Here is a 26,018-nt window from a genome sequence, read left to right as displayed (position 1 = left end):
ATATATATATATCATAACTATCTAATTTTCCCAGTTTTTATTTCAAGAAGAGAAAAATATTTATATAAATACATATCTAATACATACATAAGGCGACTTGAGGCAGTTGGTAATTTTTTTACGAATAACCTTAAAATAAGGAAACTATTCAACTAACACACTCACGTTTATGTTGATTTTTTTTTTTTTTTGAAATTCCGGTTTTAAGGGTTAATTTTCGTCGTCGATAAAAAGACTCATAAAAATGCTGATACATAATGTGTTCAATGCGGTATCTTTTATGGTTCAAAAATGTATTCATTAACTTGAAACGTATTCATAGCGTTGATATAAGGAAGAAATGTAATTCCATTTTTATTGTTTTTTCTCTGTCAAGAAATACTTATCATGATTATGATCGAAACATTCCTGTATATGATAATACTTGAATAACAAAAATTGAAAGTTTAGAACTAATTCTAGAAGAATGAGCTGAATTGATACCCATCCCCCGTTTCATCAAGTGATGGATGATGATTGTACCAAGACTGTCTCCTGTCATGGCGCGTCCAACCCACACCAATTTGAATCTTAAATTCGCGACAATGTCCTGCATAGGTTATTTTAAGTCGCTTCACAATCCACCACCCACCCAAACCATAGATAGGAGTAAAAACTCAATTCATGGGAGTTACTTTAAAATTAGGGCTTTGATAAATGAACATATTTAAGGATTGGAAACACTTTAGTGATTACGGATGCGTATTTTAAAACTTTTTCTAGTTTTGCAAAAGGCTACAATAAGCCGCACGCAACCTTGTTTAACTGCTGAGTGCTGATATATATTTAGCTGACTGGACGTTCCTCCCCACTGGATGTTGGCTGTAACAACCTTTTCCGATCTTTCGAAATTTTTCATCACTTTTTACATTCCCAAATATTTCGGCAGAGTGTTGTGGTCAGGACAAATTTTCGTTAGAGAATTTAAAACATATGAATTTATACGTTTCAGTCTAAAAACGCATTTTTGAGTATTTGTCTGTGATATTACTTCTTGACCATTTAGGGCATAGCATCTTTATTATAATTTTTTTTTTTTAGCCCCTATACCTATGAACTAATCCGGGCACCCTTTGCAATTGTGTGCAATAGATAAAAAAAACACGCTTCCCTCTAAACTGTAGTGCCCAAAATGCCTCACACGATTTAGATGAAACTTGTTTAAATTCTTCAATTTGAAGTCCTATAACGTTTCATGCACAGCATATATAAATAAAAAAATTATGAACAAAGAAAACTCCATATGCGTATAACTCTAAAAGTAATAAATTGTATGCTAAATTAACTTTTTACATCTACAAAATAGGTTATTAAACTTTTTAAAAAAATCGAATTAGTATTTGCATTACTTATATTTGTATTCTCCTTGATCGCAAGAAATATAGTAATATAAATTTTATTTTTTATTCTCCAGCAGCGATATTCGATTTGTATTTGTAGTACCTAGATCAGTGATATTTTTAACCTCTTAAAGAAAGCAATAGGAAAACACATACAATATGAACCACAATGGAACCCACCTCATTTTAACTTACATATCCATTCCAAGCACCGCAGTTTAATTTACAGACGGAGAAATATTAATCATTTACTTAAACAATTTATTGGAGCATTTCAACCACTGGCGGCAAATCTATAAATATGGATAAAGGCCTTTTCAAGAAATTTTAATACGTTTTCATGAATTGTAGCATTATTTTTGGTAAAAAATAACCATAATATTAGATAAAGAAACATACTTACACATTTCATTAGTTTCATATATTTTCTTTCTCTCAATTTTATTTTTCCTTTCCATAATTTAAATTTTAAAATTATTAATAAACTCAAATATTCATATTCCTTTGCATTATATCACTTCAAATTTTTATTTTTATTTTATTTCCTTAATTATATAATTTTTACTCATTCAATTACCTATATATTCATTTTATTTTCCACTTCTTTCATCACTTTAATTTTATTAATTTCATTCTGTACAATTATTTATTTTATGTCATTCTGTTTATATTTTCTTTTTTAGTTTTTGTATTCATTGTTTGCTATCTTGCTCTTGTTCTTAGCCCTGATGAAGGCTAGAAATTCTACCCGAAACGTCGGCACGTTGAAGTTATTTCAACTTATTTGTGTTATACTTTGACCGCACCTCCTCCTTCCCCCCCCCCCCCAACCATCTTTTCCTTAGATAAAAATTAAATTTTAAGACCAATTCATATTGGGGACTTTTTTTCGACTTAAGCTTCTTAAGTGCCAAAAACCTCAAACAAATTTTTACCGTTTATGACGATTTGCATGCAAGTGGTACGGAAAATCCTAAAACCAAACCTGAACTAAAGAACAAAATCGTTTTATAATAAAATTTATCTTAGGAATCCGTCACTATAATTTAGATTTTCTTGACCAACCGAGGAGATCTAATTGTATAGTGTGAAAATATGCATCATCCTGAAGACTACATCAATGATGATTTCTTACCATAATTTTTTTTCTATTTTTTTTTCATACTGTTTACACGAAAACCTTCGATAAATGTAAAACATTTTTTTTTTTTTTTTTTTTTCATTAATGCCTTTAGGACGTTCCGGATCAAAATTAAATACCCCATATGAATTCGTCTTAAAATTTCATTTTGAATCGGAATCCGTAAAGAAAACTACCCCATCCTATTGGAAATTTTAGAGTTAAGTTCGCTGTAGAAGAATTAGATAAGGTTAAAAATTAATAATATCATCAAATGAAAGCCCACATACCCATGTTAAGTACCACTTTATGTGATCGATTTTTTACATGTTTTTCGATTTTCGCGAAATCGCCTCTTTTTTTATTAAAATCGGTACAACAGATGATCTTTAATATCAGCTAGGTCTTATTCTCGAAATAGGACAGAATAGATGTGGACTGGCGAATGGAGATGGGAAGAGAATTCCAGATCCTTATGCACGTTGCACGTATGACGAAGCATTTGACAAAGAAGGCGGTTCTAAAAGAGGCCATACATAAATCAATCGTTTGGGATCTGGTGTTTAATTAGTGGAGGGTTGAACGAAGAGTGAGTAGATCAAGGATATAGGTAGGTTTTTTTATTGTAAGAAATTGGAACAGGAAAAAACCAAGGAAGTATTGCATTCGGGAGGTTGGATAGTCACTTGACTTGAGATCGCCTTGGGAACGCAAAGATAAATCTTACAAACCAATTCATGAGTCTCTTCAGTCTCAACTCTAGTCCTGCAGATAGCCCTCCGTACACCAAGGAACCGTAGTCGAAGTGGGGGAAGACGAGAGAGGATACAAGGAGCTGACGGGTGTTCTGAGGAATGGAATTGCGGGATCTTAGGAATTGTTTGAGTAAAATTGTGGATTTGCGTGTGATTTGGGAAATGTGATTGTTCCAATAGAGGTGTTGGATAAGTTAATCAACTTATGATGACAAAAGGAAAAATATTTTTTCAGGTTGAAAACACTTTCCTTTAAACAAGAGCAAACCAACAACTTTGAAGAAATAGGATTTGTAATATAGACTTGTATTTTGTATTGGAAGCGCATGCAGCGCAGCGACCCAGTGCGAGCGCATGCACATTGGGTCGTTCCGATTGCCATTCTATAAAATATTTTCTTCTTATCAGTGTTACTGATTAATTCATTTTTTATTTCACTTAACTTATACATGAGCCTTCAGTCGGCAGGATGATAATTCCTTAAAATCAGTCGTAGTATTTTTCTAATTGATTATAGCTTCTATAACAATTTAGCATTGAATGAATGGTTAAGAGCAGAAAGTAAATTTCAGTAAACCAATATATTTGTATATTTTTACCATACTTTTGCAAAAGACAAACGTTGAAATTTTGCAGCGGGAAATATTATTAATATTACTTTTTTAAAACTGTTGAAATTAAAGTTAGAGAATCTGTCATCTGAAAGGCTCATTGTTGAGTATTACCACAGTGAATAATTTAAAAATATATGTTCTGAAACGAGCCAGGATTAATTTGATCTCAAATTAGGGTCCTAAGAGAAAAATGCACACACCGCACCAATGTTTTGACTCATTCGCCAGTGTGACTAACACTGGAGACGGTCCTGACTAAAATTCTCACAATTTCGTCAGACTGATAAAGTGAGAATGATAAAACACGACGCCTAGGCGATATCGGGCGGAAGGTTACGCAACTTGCTTAGCCCCGGGTGGCAGGCAAAAAAAGGACCTTAGTCACTCATTATAAGGAAAAAAAATTACCCTTGGAAGCAAACTACAAATTGCAGCCTATGTTTTATTGGAAGGCTCGTCAAGATGTAAATTATGAAGAGACTAAAGATGATTATATCCATTCTCAGGAAGATGTCAATGCCAAGGACAGTCCAATGAGCCCTATTTAATTATCTTATGTAACCCTACGCGAGATACAATGCATTTCAATTGGTAACTGTCATCCATATTAGAGAACTAGATTGTCTAGCGTGTCTCGGGTCATTATTTCATCATATCTGAGTTCGTTAGGCCTAGTTACATTTATAGATTGAAAATGCAATTTAAGCAACTATCATCTTCCCTTGGATTGCGCAAGCTTCTAAAACTTGTAAAAACCAAGTAAATGGCCTCCTACCTTCAGCTATCTCGATTGGGGTTTACTTTTAGAATAATTATAAATAACATTCACGTGACCGGGACATGATCTTAGACATGCTTAGATGAGCTAGGCTAGAAAAAACTCAAGAACAACTGATTAGCCCCACACTAGACTCCAATGTGTATTGAAATTATGCCAAGGGTGCTTGTAAAAAGCGTCTTCTTTTCCAAATGTTTAGGGGTTGACCTAATTAAGGTTAACACAGTTCAAATGATGGCTTTTAATACGAGTACAAATAATTTGAGAATCTCGTTAAATATTACACACATAAACATGTACGTTAGAGGCCGGGTTTTCGCGCATTTGTTCTTTTGTTCAAATTCCGCTAAACCTCAACATAAATTCGAATCATGGAAACAACTTTCAAATAATACTGATTTCGTATTGCATAACATTGCAGGTTTTTTTTCGCCCACAATTTTGCACGTTTTGAGTTTTTTCTGCATGAAAGTGCACATTTTAAACTTTTTTTTGGAACATTTTTGATTTTTTGCATAAAATTAGATGCTTAAAAAAAAAATATTAATATGATATTCATACAAACACAGAAAGGTGTATGTATGTCAGTATATACTCATTTTATTATTTTTTCCTAATTTATTTTATAGTTTAAAATCGTCAAATATGAGGGAAAGCAAATCTTTGATTAAAATATAGCTGTTTTTTTGAATAATGACACATATTATAAAAAAAAAATTTTGATTCTATTTGGAATTTAATAAAAGTACCATTAAATGCGCCTACTTTATTTACTGATGTCGTCTCTAGTGACTATCCTTAAGATATCGGACCTGTTAAAAATTTACTCCAGTTTAAGTTACAATCTATGTAATACATAAACTTTACAACCGAGTTTTTAATAAAGTTTTTCATACATCTCGTCTCAACCATATTTGTGTAGGATACCTACATATTTCTTTTCTTACCGAGAATCCTTCAGAGAGGTTTCTAGATTGAAGCAATAATTTTTTTTTCAAATCAGAAGAAGATTTGATTAATTTTTTTTCCGCAGATATGAGGTAATCACAGCTTTAGCCATGGATGTTTCTTTCTTACTCGTTCCCTGGTTTGAAAGTCCTCCTCGAAATCCTACTAAAATATTTTTCTGTTTTGAAATTCATAAGACCTTAAAAATGTCTATGACTTCTCAAAAAATAAAATATTTTGGCACAACTTGCTTCAAGCATCCTTCTCTGGGCACCTCAGCAGTCTATATTTCTTAATTTCGGTATAAATACATTATTAAACTCCTTTAATATATATAATAGGCTAAGTTAGTAGCGATTTGATTTACAAAGCTTTTTCGTTTGTAACATTTATAATAATATGATATTTAACGAAGTACAAAGCTTCAGCAAGTAACGGTTAAAATGTTCTCTAGCTGGAACTGTTTCTATGAATATTTTTCTCAGCTGAAATACTCGATAACGAAACATCACTAAACAAAAAATTCAATTCCAGATTATGGTTAATGAAACTTTAAACCTGTAAGAAAAGGATAGCTAGCATGTCTTTAGAGTTATAAAATATGTGAAAAAATAAACTCAAGTTTTTGACATTGCCAATCCATTACAAAAGACTAAATGAATATTATAAGGCCTATCTGGACATACGGAGTTGAGCTGTGGGACTCCACTAAACCATCAAATTCCTTCCGAATCCAATCCTTAAAGTTCAAAAATACTTTGTAAAATCCCTAATGCTCCTTACTTTGTCACAAATCAAGTCATCCATCAGGACCTCAATGTCCCTCATGTTCCCACATCGATTTGGCCAGATCGAGATACCATTCCATGATAAACTTCCCAACCACCCAAATCCACTTGTTTCTAACCTGGCTTCTTCTTCATTACCTAATAATCCTCCTAGGCATCTGAAAAGAAGATGGCCTCGAGATCTTCTCCTACAGCAAATTTACTTGTTGTATATATTTTTATACAGTTGTAAATAACAATAAATAAATTATTTTTAAAAAAACAAAAAAGATTTTGACCGTATGAAAAAAAAAAAAAATGGTCATGAAAATGAATTCTTAGTACTTATTTTCCTAACAGGCTTTAATGAATGAATCGGCAGTCCAGCCAGGGCCAAACCGGTTGCAGAACAAGAAATAACGATATTAATTTTTAAAAACTGACTGATGGCGTCTCAGACATCACGCATTTGGCACGTGCTCAAATTCCAACCGAAAAAAAAATATTTTTTAGATTCAGTACAAAGATGGTATAAAAAGTTCAAAGACTACGCATTAAATCTCAAGGACAACGAACCTCCAGATTACACAAAACAATTTGAACATGAAGAATCAAAATATTCAATTCCCTACTACTGGCGTAAATAATACTGTGGCAACCAAGGCAATGTCTTGGATCGGACGTCACACGAAGTTGCCGATTGAGAATCCATCAAGGTGCGAAATTAATTTTGATTTTTTGTCTCTAGTTGCATGTGAATGAAACAAAAATTTAATCTGTAAACCTTAACCAATTTCAAGAGACGACCATCTTCTCTTCATGGTGATGCGGTCAGGAGAAAAAACAAAAATAAACAAATTTTTTTCTCTCTAAATGATGGTTGTTGTCTTTTTGTTTTTATAGCCCTGATGAAGACCTGAAAATCAGGTCGAAATATGGGCACAAATAAATAATTCATTTGTTTATTTGTGTTTTTCCTGCTGATCGCATCCCCCGACCATCTTCTCTCGAAATTGGTTAAGGTTTACAGATTAAATTTTTGTTTCATTCACTCAATCAAGTACATTTCTTTTCTTGAAGAGAGTTCTTAAAACGATGGCATCTTGCCATCGAAGCCTATAACTTACAGTCGTTTTCAATATCACGAGTTTTCTACTTGGAACACTATTCTTATTACTGCTTTGAAAAGGGGACGAATGGGAATTAAGTTTCATATGTTTCTTTACTGCACATGCAACTAGAGACAAAGAATAAAAATTAATTTCGCACCTTGATGGATTCCCAATCGGCAACGTTGTGTGGCGTCGGTTCCAAGACCGACTGGTTGCTTCATTGGTTGCTTCAGTATTATTTACGCCAGTTGTGGGGAATTGAATATTTTGATTCTTCATGTTCAAATTGTTCACCTCTTATATATATCTTTGATGTTTTTGTATATAGATCTTTTTTTTTTTTTGTCAATCCTGGCCAATCCTGACCACCTTCAAATTCACTTACAGTCGAGCATGCTATGCTCACAAAGTTTCAAGACTGGTTTGAAAAATAAAAATATACAAGGAATTTTTAGGAGCAAACTTAATTTCTTCAATATATGACCCCCGGACATCAACCCCCAGCTTCTAGCCTTTTTTGCTTTGTAAACGCGAAAGAGGCCTCGTCGAAACTACCTGCACCTCTGGAGCCGTGTTGAACGCTTCCCTTTCGGTTCTCTCTGATTTGAGGAAACAAAAAGAAGTGGCTGAGAGTTAGGTCGGGGCTGTAGGGTGGCTGCAGGGTCGCGTTGAACGTGGCCAAAATATCGGTGGCGGCCAGCGACGTTAAGGAGGGCGCATGGTTAGGTGTAGAAACCAATAGTCTTTGATCTCTGAGCGGATTCGATTCTTTAAAAGGTGGAGTACACAACGTAAAATTGACCTGTGACAGTCTGCCCAGCAAGAACAAGCTCTATGTGGATCATTCCTTTGGCGTTGAACTCGGGAACAAAAAAGTCTCAAAGTTCAAAATAGAAAAACTTCCTAACATTCGATAGGAATATTTATTAAGATTAAATAAAATCCTGGACAACAATAATGTTAATATATTATTGAGGGTCTTTCCGTTCGTAATCTTAATTATCAAAGACAATCACGTACCACTCCTCTGGTTTCTTCGCCTTTCCGTCCCCTCATTCGTACAACTGTTATTTTATTGGGCAATAGTACTGCCACTAACCACACGAGGCTATAGGTCTTGAACTTAAGTGTTGTCTGTTTTACTTGTGTTACTTTTATGATAGTTTTAAATCTATAGTAATGAATTCTTATCCATGATGACCTCGACGTTCTTATCCGATTATACAACAAACGGTATTTTTCATTTGATCATTATTTTTATAAAACAAAACCGGTTGAGGTTCTTCTATTCCCAAAAATCACACGACTATTAGGTAACAGGTTGGATAAAAACATCGTGGGACGAAAAGTAATTGTAACTGTAATTACTATTTCAAATTACATTAATTTAAAACTGTGTAAATTAAATTACAATTTTAATGATGTCATTTTAATAATGATCCGAAATGCACTTACTAGTTTACCAAAGTAATCGCAAGTGCTAATGACAGTCCATGAAAATGTAATTCAATTTTGCCCAGCACGTAAAAGAAAGAGTAATAAATACATTAAACTACTTTTTGAACAAGAGGTGCATAATGTGAAATATCTAGAACATAATGGAAAACATGTTACGCCACTGATTCCGACTGAACCAGCTCTGACATAAATAATAAATAAGTTTGAAGCGCAAAAATAGAAAAAAAAAATCTCCAAAAGCTAAAGAAATGAAAGAGGAAAAATGAAGGTCATAACTACTAGTAATCGCATTCGTTATCAATGACTCCGATAAAATTGTACGATACTGCCTTCTTACATTTCAGAGGCATATCGGTATCTTGGCTTCGCTCTAAACAAATGATTGACAAGGAACCCACGTACTAGACTTACGAGATAAGAAACTTAACCGACGTTTTGGTCAGTTATATAAACTACTGAAGAGGACATCACATCTTTCAAGATGATTAAAAAGGTTCAGTAGAGCAGTTTTGAAAAAAAATTACAATTCTTAATTAATGTTTTACATAGTTAATATTCCATAATATTATAGATAAACATGTCGGGATTATGGCATTATACAAAAGTCCATAAGAAAAGCTGTACAGGGAAACTAAACAGTATTTTGCAGAAAATTCTAATTAGATTCAAAATTGAGGCTTCCTCCTTATCACATTCTTACCGATTCTTCGATTTATATTAAATGATTGGTCTATGAGACCAAACTGACACCAGGATCCACGGACCTCAGCAGTGTGAGGCTATATTTTAGAACATCAACCCCCCCCCATCCTTTTATTCTTAAGCCCTCCGAATAATCAATATTCCATATTATGTTTCGATGTTCGTTCATATACCATTACCGTTCATACCATGTATTTACCATTTGGTTTTCATATCAGAATGACATGGATTTCATATCATTCACCTTAATAAACCATTTGGGATTGACCGTACCCTATCCAAATCTCAATTTTTTATCATAATCTTACCATCCTAATCACTGCATTAGAAGACACAAATCAGCAAATCTTAACTTATGTATTTAACCTTAATTTCGTCAAAATACCATGCAATTTATTCGAAACTTCAATAGAATATATTCTAGACGAAGCCTTTTAATTAGAAAGTTCTAGGAATTTCGATAGCAATAAAGATAGCTTCCGCCACGTTTAGAACAAGGAAAAAGGAGCTATGAATCCACTTAAAAAAAAATAATGTTGAATACAATCTAACTATTGAAATAAAAAAAAAACATGAATAAATAAACAAATAATCCATTTCATAAATACAGTTCATTTTGAACAATTTATAAAATATTCATAAACGAACTATATAATAATGATTTGTTTTTCAAGAAATTCGAATGGTGTCAGCTACATTGCTACTTCCTATGCGAAGCTGTTATTAAAAACGTACAAACAAATAACAGTAATTAATTTGATTTATCAATTTATATACATCAATAATACTCCATCTGTAATTCAATGCGGATATTGTTTCATAGGGTTTTGTTGTGAAACGCAAAGTTATAACACAGTTGTTTTCGACAGCTCATTTTAATTTGTGAAAAGAAAATGAAAATTAAATTTGATAATATTACTTCAACTTACCTATTTGAAGTTTATAGAAATTATTGTGATCGTAAACAATTTCGAAATTGGGTTTTTGACAGAAATTTATTAGTTGAGGTCCTCTGAGGCAAAAAACATAGTCCCGCAAAATTGTCTGTGCGTGCGTGTGTCAAAAATATTAAATGGCATAACTGAACTTGATATCCTACAGTAAAAATCGATTCATTGAAATCAAAATTATAAAAGATGATATTTTATATAATAACAGATTATAAAATATCATCTTGCTTTATTTTATAAAATGTAACTTGGCTCGTTCCATGCATATAAATATCTATTTCTCAGTTTTTGGAAAAAATCAAAAAACGATGTTTTTTCTACGGTTTACAACTTATTTTGCATCACCGAATTAATAAATTACGATACTCATAGGACGCATAACTTTAATGGTGTTTAATTTCTTATACCATATTTTTTTCACTAGGACATATCGCATAGAAGTCACGCACAAAAACAAGAAATGGTTCAGTATAGATGCAAATGATTCATTGCGAAATATCCGTATATTTTTCACCTGAAATTATTTTGAGCAGTTTAAATATATGATTTGCCTGATTTTAATAGTTCTTATCACCAGCTCTTCCTAGATCGCATACTCAACTAAAAATTATACGATTATAGAATCGAACAGCTCTTGCTTTGGAGTGAGTTATCGATAGTCCGGTTGAAGAAAAAAAGCTTGGTCAACTGATATGAGCGAGTGTGGAACATGGATAATATTTTAAGGCATTGCTGACCCATCTCTATTTCAACTAATAAAGAAAATATTTTCACTTATGAAGCTTACAGTATTAGAACAATAAAGGCGAGCATTTTTTAAAAGATACGGTATTATATATATTTTTTAGTTTCCTAACACGTGGCTTAAAAAAAAATTGAAATGTTTCCTGTTTTCGAACACTAGACAAGCATACATTAAAGTTGTTTTCAAAACACACTTAATTTGTTCACAGCCTTCCAAATTATTTTGTTAACGTCAATGAATATTTGCCGACAAACACTAATATTCAATAAGGCAATTTGTTTAGTCGAAAAGAACAAACAATTTGAATGAAATGAAATTAATCACATGACAACAAAGTGAAGTTCATTCACGTAAACATAATTACTAGCTATCGTTAATGAATAATTCTTATTCCGAAAAAAACACGAAAATGCTTTTCTTACCCAACTGGCAACAAAAATATTGGCTATTTGTTTTTCTTAAAGTTCTTTTTTTGTTGATTAATAAAATTTTTAGACAACTGTATCCAAGGTCAACTGCATATTATTCCATGTCTGCAGTGGATATAGCAGAAGCTTGTGGAAGCCTTTAATTTGAAAAGCTTCAATCTCCTATTAGTTTTATAACTTTAATCGTCCACACATTGAAAATTATAAAATACAACAAAAACCAGGTAAGAGAACAAATCCAGAGTGACAATTGTATATCAGATTGATCCAAAAATTCCCCAAACACGTACATACTTGTAATGTTGCGCAACACTGTTTCACCGAAACTTGTTTCTATGGGATTCAAGATCTTGTAAAATACGGACCCGCATTACACTCCGGACACACGGACAAATTAGTACAAGAGCCGGAAAGAAAAAAAGCCACTTATTTCACCCCAATTTTTTATTACTTTAATGAAAACTATGTATAATTACTAATCAAAATTGATGTGTCTGCCAAGTATAGGTAGAGGGAATAAAACATGGCGGCTATTTCAAAGCCTTAAAAAAACATTATTTTTTCATTCGGAGCTCTATATCTTAAAAAATACAATAGAAAATCTAAGAGAACATTATTTAAAGAAGAGTACATTTTCTGAAATATTAGCCATAATTGAGCTATTTACGTCCAATAGTTCTCGAGATATAGCCTTTTAAAAAGCAACATTTCATAAAAATGAACTGAAATATTAGTAGTTAGTAAATCTATTTTGAGAAATCAGTACCTCAATAACCATTCGACATACAAATGTCTATTAGCACTCAAATAAAAGCTAAATAATTATACTATAAAGTAGTTTATGACCTTTACCTTCGTAGGAATAGTAGTTTTCATGATATTTGGTAAAATGAATTGATTTATAGTTGTAAGGACAATAAGTTTGATTTATGAAAAATTTTATTTCAGAAACCATTGGACGTATAGATGTCTTCCAGCACTCAAAATAAAGCTAGTTAAATTTATTATAAAATAGTTTATAACGTTTATCTTTGTAGGAGTACCAGTTTTTATGATATTTGACAAAATAAACTCACAAAATGTTAATTTCTAGTTGTTCGTATAAAATGTTGGATTTTTGAAAAAATATATCTCTAGACCCATATGACGCACATGTCTGCCAGCACTCAAAATAAAGGAAATTTAACTTACTATAAAGTAGTTTATGACTTTTATCTTCGTAGGGGTAGTAGTTTTTATGATATTCACATATGAATATATTTACAAATGAAAACTTGTCCGAACAACTATAAATAATTTATTTTAGCAAATTTCATGAAAACTACTACTCTTACGAACATAAACGTCATAAATGATTGTACAGCTCATTAAACTTGCTTTAATTTGAGTGCTAATACAGATCTCTACGTCAAATATTTATATATTAACGTGGCACCTCTGTTTTTTGTTTTTTTTATTACAAAATTTCCAATTTAAAGTCCAAAATTTAATATAAATTATGAGAATTGAATCCTTTTTTTAAGTTGAGAGTGACTTCTCCATTCTCTTGAACAGTGAAGCACTTTGTTGGTTTTAATATTATTATCTTTTGAGCTCTGCTCTACCCCTCACACGTGGGGGATAGAGTGGGCTCAGGGATCCTCAGGTCGATTGTGTAAATATTGTATATATTATTTTTCATACAGATAGTTTGATTATGTTCATCTTGTTTATTCTTTTGTTTGTATATATTTTCAGAGTTTTTTTTTTTTTAATAATTGTATTTTATTTTATTTTTTATTTTAGTATGTATGAGATCATTCATCACTATTACCTATTGCCCACAACTGTGTGGCAGATTGTAATATCTATCAATAAATAAATCTATCAATAAAAAAAAAAAAAAAATATACATTATTAGTTCTGATAACGGTAATAGTGTAAGTATGGAAAAAACTTTTTTTTGGTCTAAGGCCTTCCATCAGAGACCTTTACAGCCTATGGGTATGACAAAATTCATATTGCAGCTCCGTCATGAAATAGATATTGAATGAACAAGGTACGAATCGAACCCACAACATCCTGAACCAGAAACTCTCGCCACAACGTGCGTGATTATCGCGTCCACCATACATAATTATACAAGGTGTTTCTGGATTAAATATCCATACTAATAATTTGAATTAATGGTCTCAAAACAAGAAATAAATTTCCTATTAAAGTCTGTCCGTTAACGCTTTGTTTAGGAGAAATCCACGTTTAAAGATTTTCATTGTTATGAAATATTTAGGTTATAATAAGTAAATTAACAAATGTCCCAACTACATTATAAATTTAAACATTATCATTCATACTAAATTTTCTAAGGAATTACCTTGAGCATTAAGACAGGGTCGGCATCTTTATTCCACAGCAGCAGTTGCCGAACGGCTCTGGGTATGTGTTATTGGTACTCTGTTAGATATGACAACTATACATTTTTTGTTTAGGGTGACATTAAACAAAAGGTTTATGCAACCCCGGTTAATGGCCTTAATTCTTTACGAAGCAGGATAATTGAAATTTGTTGAACAATAATACTCATACATTGCCAACCAGCGACTGCTGCTGGGTAAGAAAGATACCGAGTCTGTCTTAATGAACAAGGTAGTCTCGTTGAACAACATTAAATATAGTATTTGGAACACATATCAATATATTTATGATAACCTAAAGAATTCATAACACTGAAAATCCTTATACGTGAATATCTCCTAAACAAAGAGATAATGGACGTACCTTCAAAGGGAATTTTTTTCATGTTTTGAAATCCTCAATTCACATTTTCATTTTGGACAAAACCCTGAAACACACTGCATAATAGGTATAAATATACCACTAAGTTGCCCACTCAGTTTCTTTTCCCCTTCGGTAAGTGTTGGTGAAAAGTTCTGGGAAGAATCAGCTATAAATATTACATCCGAATATAATCCATTTAATGGTCTGAAAAAATATTGAGTCATGATTTGCCTATAGGTTTGTAGCCTTTAAAATATTGTCGATTATACTTCTATATAAGTTCCATAAACACTACAGCTCTCAACTTAAATTGAGCAGCTAAATATAAAACAATTACTTAAATACTATACTTCTAATCTACAATGACGATGAGAAAAAAAAATAGGATAAGTACCAAAATAAAAATGATTTTAAAACAACAAATAATAAAGGCGCAAAATGAATTACAAACCAGAATTGACACAAATCATAAATTACTTGTTGATTATGAGCATACGAATATAAAATTGAGGACTTACAATCATCAAATGAAAAAATGTTTGTGTGATATGAGCGATAAAGTAAAAAAGATAGTACAATGGAGAGGATTTATTTTTCTGAATCTCTAAAATTTTTACACATGGCAGCCCTCTTGTATCAAGAGTTTTCTTCTGTTCGAAAACCCCGAATTATGTAATAAAACTTGTTATGACCGATACTTCTAATGAGAACTGATGCAATATTTTGAGTTTACATCATTCATATAGGCTTACGATCGATACTCTAGTGACCTTGAATGAAAAATTAAAAGACTTTTCACCTGGCTAATCGATATCAATGAGAAAAGAGGAAGGACAGATAAGCGAAAAAGCGCGAAGTAAATCCAGAACACAATAATTACATCGATAACGGGGAACCAAGGTACTTGATAATGGCAAACAAGTTTGTCATATCAACAAGTTAATAACGTTTACCATCGGCTTCATAAACATTTACTCCGGATACCTTTTAATGACGACTTTCATATAATTTTATCAGGACAGATTTTGCAAACGATCAACATAGATAAGGCCCTTCCGAGGGAGAAGAAGCTATAATGGCTGATCTTTGGACAGCATTCCCGTATTCTCGACCAGAAGGATCGTACATTTCGGTATATCATTTTCGACGATAAACTTTGAACCGTTTGTAGACCGAGTGGGTTAAACCGTCTACTTTAACTACCTCGTGAATGCAGCGGCACCGGTTGAAATCTGACTTTTATATTTGTGGCGATCACATTAATTTAAATCTTGACTCCCTCATGGTTAGAATATGGTTGTACCCTGTAGATATCCTTCACCCTTCCCCCTCTCCCCGTATTTCAGAAATAACCAAAAAGCAGGTCATAAAAAAAAAATTGTTATCACCCTAGAAAAACAATAATACCCCCTAAAATTTGCATGTCTTATGTTTCAAGATGTGTAGAATAAAAAAAATAAATCTCTCTGTCTGCTGTCCGAGGATTTTCTCCGAAATTACCTGGTAATCTTTTTTGAGATTTGTTCCAAAGTTACAGTTCACTCAAAGATGATCCTCATAACTCGTCATTATCGCCCAACTTTTTGTTTCAATATAGCGATCGACTAGATGTTTCCTATGAAAATAACTTGGTCATATTTATAAACATAGATAAAAATCTTCTGTGTTTAGGTATCATTTTCTCAAAATATTAGAGAAAAAATAATTAAAACCAAAAGCATACAGTTCATTGAACTCAATTTCAGTTAATTATTTTCAATAAGAACCTTTCTTAATCGAACAAGAAAAAAAAAATTAACTCCTCAAATTGAGGTTTTACGTTCAAGATAAGTAAAATCCATAAACACAATCGACATTTTATTATTTATTGTTATTCACTGATATAATAAAATAATTAATTCAAATAAAAATCAATTGTGTAATAATATGTAGCGTTTTTAATTTTAAATACTAGGTAAGATTAGATTAGACTCCATTTGAAAATCTGGTGCGGTGCAAACATGACACGACATTCACTTGGCATCCCCCACAGACGTCCCTAAGAATTTTGTAGATTGGTAGGCTCGTGTTGAAGATATCACTATTTTTGTGAGATTAGAAAAAAAATCAATATCATTTTTATATTTTTATTTTACTGTAACATTTCCTTAGGGAGCAGTGATAGCAGTGTGGTAACACGCCTGTCTACCAACCCAAAGGTTGCAAGTTCGATCCCGCCCCCATCAGGAATTTTCACAAGCATAAAATCATACAAAACTCACTCACAGCCTCCCCTCGGGCATTTGTGAGGCCCGTTAGCCAAAGGTTGGCACCCACAAAAAATAGGCGTGGGAGTGACGAACCCACCCTACGAAAAAATCACGACAAGAAACGTGCGATATATTTCCTAATACACCGCGGGAGGACTTATACCTCTGGGGTCTGTCGTCCATATAATAATAATAACAATTCGTATTTTAGGGTTTCTCTAGGTGAGAATAAAGAATATAAATTTTGATCTTGCTAAGAATAGGCAAAGGATGAAGCCGAATTGCAATCAGGAAAGTTTCAGCTATCTTGGCTTTACTCCTTCGAATCAGATGTTTCTATTTTTCCTTTTATCTAATTTAGTTATTCACAAAATTCTTTAGTAGTTTGTGTTTATCCATTAATTACTATTATTAACTATGCGAACTGTTTATTTTTTCCAAATTAATAAAATTTAAGATAGTTTAGAGAAAGACTTTTTATAAATTCTTCATTTAACCTCTGTTAAACTATTTCAAAGAGGATAAAACCTAGCTAATATTGAAAATAATTTGATTCTACATTAACAAAGCGAGTTTAATCAAAATCGTTTGAGTTGTTTTTGATAAAATCGAAAAAAATAGAAAAGTCTATTATGTAAAGTGGCCAGGCGAATTTCATCAAAAAGTTACTGTCACATCTCAGGCATATACCAGCCTTAAATATGTGATTCAGTGTCGTAAGGTTTTTTGTTTTAGGACTATTGTTTTGGACTAAAGTGACCTCAAAATAAATATTTCCCTCGAAATCGAAATGATGCACAATCACTACACTTTCCCTTACTATATATTCCAGATATAGATAAGTGAAAGAATAAAATATTAACTAAAAAATCGGTTTTTATATAAATAAGAGCAATTTTATGAGTTTTATTAAAGACAAATGATGTAATATGAAAAATGAGTTCTTTTTAACTATATAAAAATAATTTTTTTCTTAAAACGTGCACACACTAGGCATTAATTTGCAAAATAATTGGTCGCGTGAAATAAGTCAGGAATTATAAAACAAAAAGTCTATTCTTAATGTCAAAAATACTTTTTATGTATTTTTTTATAAAACGCATCTTTACTTTTATGCTGATCTTATTTTTATTTTTATCAATTCCTAATGAATAGGACGTTGTGCATATCACATCAACAAAAATATAGTTGAGATTAAAAACAACCTACGATAATTCATAAGGGACAATCAGCCCATTCATTTTGTGCTGACATGCACTAAGCTTCAGTGCTCATTGAAATACTGAAACAATACACCTCCTGAGGTGATACCACTGTTTCCAAAAAAAGAACTGATAGTGATTGATACATATGTCATTGTAATCAATGTTTATTTAATTTTATAAATCCCCCAGTAAAATATTGCATGGATTAAAGCTTATTACAAGTAATGAATTGTCACCAAACATTTTTTATTAATTTATTAAACTAATCTTTGTATTATAGATATCACTGTTCCAGAAGAACAATGGCACAACTGTAAAATTGACTTACTTTTTTGGCGAGTTCAAAAATGGATTTACCAGAACATCTAAAAGTTTGTAAATCGACATAATTATACTTGAAATATTTCCACCTTGGATTTTAAGTACAATTACAAACAATTCTCGACTTAAAAACATTAAGGAAATGCATTTTTGGGCGTGCCAACTCAATAAAGTTAATTCCACATAGTTTATACTAGCGTAATTATCCATCCGGACCAGCGATATACATATATATTTGAGGAGTATTTTACCAAAATTGAATATATCAACTTTTGGAAAGTTAATGACAATTAACAAACCCTTAGCAAACCCGAAGGTTCAATGAGGAGACCATCAATCGTTGTCTACATTACACACATCTACCCAATGACGCCCGTCTCCACAGCCATATCTACAAGATTAATCTTTTTTATAAATTATTATGAGAGCATCTCATGTAAATAAGTTAATTATTTATTCAAAATGTTAATTTGTAATATCTATTAAACAAGGAAAAATATAAATTTTGAAATAAACGAATAAGATTTTACTGTAGGAATTACGTTAGCCAAAAAATTCTTTACTTTGAAGAAGTGGATATATTGAATTTTGATGGAAAACCCCTCATTTGTTTTTTTTCTCCTTAAGAAGCTTATGGCAGTCTGAGGAAACAGATGGCAAAAATTTCACTTTTTTTTTCTTTTCACCTATGTGGTGGCATTGGAAGAAAGTAACGATAATCTATGGTACTATCATTGGAATACATCCAATTCGAAATAAAATTAAAACTTTTTATTTTTGTCAAATGTACCACTATTTAATTAAAGCAGCGATATCACAATATATTACCACTTAATATTAAACACAATTTTAATTGCAGACAACCGTAAAGTGGATAAAACGCTAGATTCTCTTGTCCTTTTCAGGACAGATAATAGGATTTCATAGATATGCCTTCATAACTAATATCAGAAGGGGTCATACTCAATATACATTCTTATTGAATTGGATGATGAAATATGGATGGTGGAAGCACCAACGCAATTCAGGCTATTTTTTCCCCACAGTAAATGAATATACATATGCACTGTTTTTAATTATACACCTTTTTGAATATTATTTTTAAATCTTCTAAAAGCAAAACTCGAGGTAGGATGTAATTCATTCACATTCATCTCACTAAATACCTAAAGTGAAATCCAGTAACGTAATTAAGACGGAGAGATGGTAAATGAATTAAAAACCTGCAAAATGTAGGATTTAAGAACTTACTGTGAAAATTGTAGTGAAACATTGCTCTTAAAACGCCATTTAAAGAGGTTATTTTATAAAAGGCTAAAGAAAAGGGAAATTTTTCTAGAATAAGCATCCAAACTCCGGTAAATTGGGTAATCTGTCAGAATTGTTGCGAAAATTTAGATTTTTATTTGTTAGATGATTTTTAGCTAATTCAATTGTGGAGTTGTTGTTTCTAATACACTGGTCTCAAACATGTTATCACTTGATGTATCTTGAATGTTCCGGCATTTCCTTATCCCCAAGAATTAATAAATCGATGGCTAGAACAAAAAAATCGACTTTTTGTTCAGATTCGGGTATATAGGCCATTCGCCATACTGTGAGCCTTTTGTTCTCCTTTTATTGTCTGGACAAACGGTGTGCATTAAATAAGATACAATTTTCCTTATAAACATGTTATTTAAAAAATAAAAATTAACCTCCTCCAAATTACGCAATAATTTAAATCAAATTACATAATATCAAGATTGCATTCGTCGGCGTGGTCTTTGTCGCATAATATATAATTGGACAATTATATATTTGAGATTACGTAATTTCAAATATATTTTTATTTGATATTGAAATAATAAAAAATAAAGGTCGATCAATAAGTCATTTTATTCCTACAAAATACAAATGAATAACTGGTAAAATTAGTTTGGGAGTTTCATAAAAATGAAGTGTATACTATAAAATTATATTACGTAATATGTAATTATGAAACCCTCCAAAACGTTTTAGCTTTGATACTATTAATAAGTCGACTTCTTCCATTCGTGGTCCCTAACTGGAAAGTGCGCAAAATAAAATAAATATATATTTAATGTTTGCAAAATAAAAAATCTGAAATTTGTAAGCTAAATGCACTAAGGTAAAATTATTATAAACGTTTCTCTTCCAATAAACTTACTTTTTATAATGTTACATACTGATCTATAAATACTATTTCAAGGGAAAAAAAAAATTTCTTTTTTACTTCTTAAAATCATTATTGTAAAGAACGTTTTCATTATCCTGCATTCCATATTTTTCATATCCATAATATTTATTTTTATTTTTATTATATGCGTTTAGTTACAAATTATAATATACTAATTTTTAGATATTTAAAAATACTTCTTGTAATAAAAAAAATACTTGGACCCATTACATCAATTGTGTCTTCCTTGTTATCTATTTGATTTTTGTCTATAAAAATGTCGTCATAACGACTAAGCAACTAAACCTAGATTTTTAAAACACTTCAGATTTGGCATAACTATTATGATTTCATGTTTTTATAAACACATATCGGTATTATTTTTTTTTTTGTAATGAGAGCGTTCAGTGAAGAACACAAATAAGTAGGACTTATTATATAAGAGCAAACGTTTCGGCCAGAATTTCAGCCCTAATTATCATAAAGAATAACCGTGATAATTATGACTTAATTAATAACACTTAAGCATGTATAATGAATTAATTATTAATTATAGTTATATTGTCTTTTGTTCTTAGCCCTGAAATTTTGGAAAGTCTTCTCGTTATTCCACAATCAAACAATACAGAATAATACAATTGTTTTTGGGTTGAGAAAACTAAGGCTCGACTTATATTCGAGGAAATATGGAAATATAAATTAGCATTCTTACTTCAACCTTATATTTTTTTATAAATTATATATAAATCAAATATTCCTTAGGATCTTTCGGACTGTCCACCCATTATCATGTTGATTCTAAAAATATTACTAATTGCTGTTTAATATTGTGAATATATTTTTTAGCAATTAAAGTTTAATAATCATCTTGGATAATAGCCAAAATTCATTTTTTATTGTAATTAAGTTTTTTTAATTGATAACTTTGCATAACTTTTTCATTATTGTTATATCTAACGTATTTTTTTCCTAATTTGTTTTTTATATCTATATCCTTAAATATTTATTTAATGATCACTTTTTAGTGGATACTAATTGAAATGTCATATTTTAAACTTTAAACAAAACACACTTATTATTATCAACTATCCTCTATATACTTATGTATTATTTTATATTTCATAGTTAATTACTTCAAGATGGACGGACAGTGCATAAGTCTAAGATACACTTTATTAATGTAAAAGTAAAATAATTTTTTTTATATATATTATATTATAAAATAAAAATTAATAAATATTGAATTGAAGAAAACTACATAATGTAAATTAAAATAAACGAGGAAAGATCCAGTAACAACACGTTAAATAGGGCACGTGACAACGCATACATTACCTTTCAAATATTGCTTTTGCCGTGTAATTGACTATCATATTGGCAGTGGATAAACAAGTCAACTGTTTAAATACAGTTGGCACTAAATACAGTTACCAGTTGAGCAGTAATACAGCTCAACTGTAGGTACAAAAAATACCATAGTCAACTGTTATACTGCACTAGATAAAGCATTTTACCTTTAGTGATAGAATGTGATGACTGGAGGAGGATGAAGTTACATCTCATAGTTCGTAGGCGAATGCTGGGGGAAGGAGTACACGACACACACGTGGAGGGTTCGGCGCCGACTGGTCTCAATTTCGATCCGGAGTGCCCCCTCTACCGCAACAATTCTGGCCTTAACCCAGCCCTCGATGTTCCTGCGTCCTCAACTCCATCTCCAAAAGAGGAATTAATCGCGTACTCAAAGTAATTTGGAAACAAGATGAAAAAAGTCTGGTGCGCCACACCATTCGCTTACCACCGCTCCTTAGTTTTTTGTAAATTGGTGAGATCATTTTCAAGCTAGCACTATTTTCGTGATTTTCGAATTAAAAAATCAGATCAGAAAAGATAAAAATTATGAATAAATATTTTTATTTTTCTGTTGCTATAAACATTCGCATTTTAGGGTTTCTCGAGGTAGGGATAAAAAATGTAAATATTACTTTTTAAAGAATACAACAGTACAACCCAACACAAAATATAATGCAGTAAAAATGCAATCGGGAAAGATTGGGCTGTCCCATTCGGTATTAAAGATCACTTGATTGTACAGAGATATATCTAGTTTAATAAAAATCGTGGGAGCCATTTTTGAGAAAATCTAAAAAAATAAATAAATAAAAATGTCTATTTCATCAATATTCCCCTTACTATTTATTCCTTACATGAGTAAGTGCAAATAATATACCCAATATAGGACCATTATTATTATCAATATTAACGTCCGAGGCTGAAGATTAACCATGGTTTTACAAATCGCGGACTACCATTAGCATGGTACCAATCAGTCAATCATGAGGTTTTCTTGTATTATTTCGATCAGCATCACACACACGCTATAAATAATTACATAAATAAATAATCATACACGATCTAAACAACCTTCACTCACGAATATGTTGACGAAAATGCAGAAAATAAGTTTATTGCTTTATAACTAACTTAAAGTTGTATGTACTCCATTTTTAATATAGCTAAATGATTAGACTAATTAAATTTTATAAACTGTCTAATATTATGTTTCTATGACCAACACTGCTAAATAATGTTATAAATTCAATTTAGATGTAATTCTTGTTTATTTTTTATTTTTTTTACTCAATACAGAAACCTCAATAAGACAGAGATTGCTGCCTAATTTGAACTAGAGCTTATATATCTTAGTAAAAGAGCAGCATTCTAGATGAGCAGTTATTTTATATAAAGCCAGGATGACAGCCAAAGCATATTTTAACTGATATAGTCAGCATAGTAGTAATAATAAATTTCATATCATAAAATCTGATGAACTAATAAAGAAGAAATCATAATATGAAAATAATATTATGTAATAGAAAAGAGGAATACATCGTTTTCCTGACTTTAAGAGTAATATGTTACATGAATGCCATAAATATATTGAAAGTGTTAGTTTCATTTTTAATTTATAATGAATCAATAGCGATATGGTAATTTCCATTTTAATTATCCACTATGGCATTATGGTACACTAAGTGGAATATCTAGAGGGAAGGATAGTCAACCAAAGGGACCCCTAATGTTTTTATTTTTAGAGCTGGAGGACCTCTAAAATAATTTTATCCCATATACAACAAAACTCAGGGTCTGAAATAGTTTAGGCATGCAATTACATAGATACACCTGCTAATCTAAGCAATTATCAAGGAAATAGTGATTGCACAGGAGAACGGAAGCAAATCTTAACATCAGTATTAAAGAAATAAAGATTGACACTACCGAGATGCTATAGAATTTAAGTAACTAATATTATTTTATAGTTATTGCATCAATGGAATAACTACAAAATCTATACACAGTGGTATTTAAAACTTGTGCTCCTTCTTATTTTTGAATCAGATAAAATTTTTTTTTAAATTTTCTCAGTCCACCGGTGTTCCTCACGGTAGTATCCTGGGTCCCATTCTCTATACTGCTGATATTCCAACCCACCCTAACTCAGTCCTAACGTCATATGCTGATGACACATGTGTTCTGTCTGTAAACAATGACTCTACTACTGCATCACAAACTCTGCATTCACACACAACATCCATTGAAGAATGGCATCACAACTGGAGAATGAAATGTAATCCTAACAAATCCCATCAGATCACTTTTACTCTCTATCGTAAACCTCTACTCTCATGTCCTACTGTATCTTTTTTTAATATCCTTCTAAAGCCTGTTGTACAGATTCAGTTCTTAGGACTCCATCTTGACCAGAGACTTACTTGGAATCCTTATACTAGACTGAAAGACATGAAACTTCTCGTAGATTTTGATTACTACAACACCTACTTGACAAACACTCAATACTTCCTATTTACTTCAAAAAAACTTCTACACTACGATAATCAGAACTACTTGGACATATGGAATTGAGCTTTGGGGCTCCACCAAACAATTAAATTTCTCCTGTATCCAATCTTTACAATCCAAAATCCTTGATGCTCCTTATTATGTCACAAATAAACCATCCCATTCATTGTAGATTTGGCCTAAAATATATATAACTCCTTTCATTCAAAAATCCTTACCCAGCCATTAAAACCCATTAGTTCTTAATCTGTCATCCTTAATATTCCCTGATAACCCTCTTAAGCGTCTGAAATGAAGATGGCCACAGGATCTTCTAATTTAAACAAATGATTGAAATACCACCATGAAGTGGTTCCTGCCAGAAATTATCACGTGTTCTTAAATATTTATCACATTTTCATATTGTATTTTTTTTTTTTTTTTTTATACAATTGTGAATTTCAATAAATAAATAAAAAAAATAATGAATAATAAGCAACTGAAAACCTGAGCTTTTGATAAATTATCATAAGAAATACAATTATGCATTATGCAAAATGCATCCATTTAATAGTTATTTTCAAATGGAGGCATTTTATCAAATCACTTTTCTTTTTTTTTTTTCATTAAAGACCGAGTAAGCTCTAAATGATGGTAACATACTTAAATATTTTTAATTTTTTTTTAATGTATCAGTAATTTTTTAATGATTAATCCAAGTGACTTATAAAAATGAAGAGTTTGAAATCTTTCATTAATTCTAATAGTGAAACCTAAATCTAGAAGGGAGGTTATGCCAAAATTAAAATATTAAAAAACTTATAAATTACAGGAATCCATTAATAAATAAATACAATATTTTTCTTCAAACCTTTGTGCAATAAATATTGCTTACATATTAAGAATCAAAATTAGAGTAACCATCTCCCTATAATAAGTATATTTTTGGAGAAATTGGGTTAGGGAAAATTATTAGTCCACACTCACTTAATTATAATCATCATTGGAAGTGAAAAAAATCTCAATATTTTTGATATATTGTACTTGTGCCATCTGATTCTCCCTTCTATTTTTTTTTTTTTTTCCGTTGGACTGATTATTGTTCAATGTGAAATAGTAACTCAATATAGTTGAGCAGTCACATGCCCTTTTTTTTAGTTCTTCCTTAATATATCCAAACCAGATGTACATGATTACGTAAGTATAAGAATATATGAAATAGAAAAATTTTGGCCCCATGTTTAAGAAATTATTTGAAAGTAATTTGCTTCATTAAAAGATAATTATTTGAAGAGTTAGTAAATTCTTACAAAATATTGTCAAATTTTGTATGTATATTGATAGTGCAATATTCAAGCATTGTGTAACCCTTCACTATACCAACAAACTAGTATAGTTTATGACTAATCCTCTGGCTAGCTAGAACTCTCAAACGAATTTCATCCAAAATATATTGTTGGGACTGGCCTAAGCAATATCAGGTTTAAGGATTTTCTCCCTTAAGTGCTGCAGTCTGTAGAAGGTGATGTCCTCATACTAACAAAAAATGTTCAAACTATTTTTCATCAGCTAAAAAAAATGCCAGGTATAATCTACAAAATTAGAGGTAAATATTTTTGTCATGATATTTTATGGGTAGTAATAGCATGAAAACTTAGAAGTAACAAGTTATTATTATCAATTCATAACTTTTAAAATTTAGGTATTATGT

General features: G+C 31.2%; 1 protein-coding gene across 3 annotated transcripts in view; it reads right to left on the bottom strand.

Moving 5' to 3' along the window:
- MFS17 (Major Facilitator Superfamily Transporter 17) overlaps positions 1 to 26,018 on the bottom strand; it is a 116,851-nt gene that overhangs the window by 60,696 nt on the left and 30,137 nt on the right. Inside the window, exon 1 of one of the 3 annotated variants that reach the window (XM_014415437.3) lies at positions 21,982 to 22,302. The exons of the other annotated variants lie outside the window; for them this stretch is intronic. The gene's annotated coding sequence lies outside the window, so the exon portion shown is untranslated. Of the gene's footprint in view, positions 1 to 21,981; positions 22,303 to 26,018 lie in introns of those variants that run through there. 3 annotated transcript variants of the gene reach the window in all.

The sequence above is a fragment of the Halyomorpha halys genome, unplaced genomic scaffold (genome assembly GCF_000696795.3).
Source record: "Halyomorpha halys isolate HHAL.00 unplaced genomic scaffold, Hhal_1.1 Scaffold100.1, whole genome shotgun sequence".
Lineage (NCBI taxonomy): Eukaryota > Metazoa > Arthropoda > Insecta > Hemiptera > Pentatomidae > Halyomorpha > Halyomorpha halys.
The sequence above is the reverse complement of the archived record's forward strand: the minus strand, read 5'-3'. Positions and strand labels throughout refer to the sequence as shown.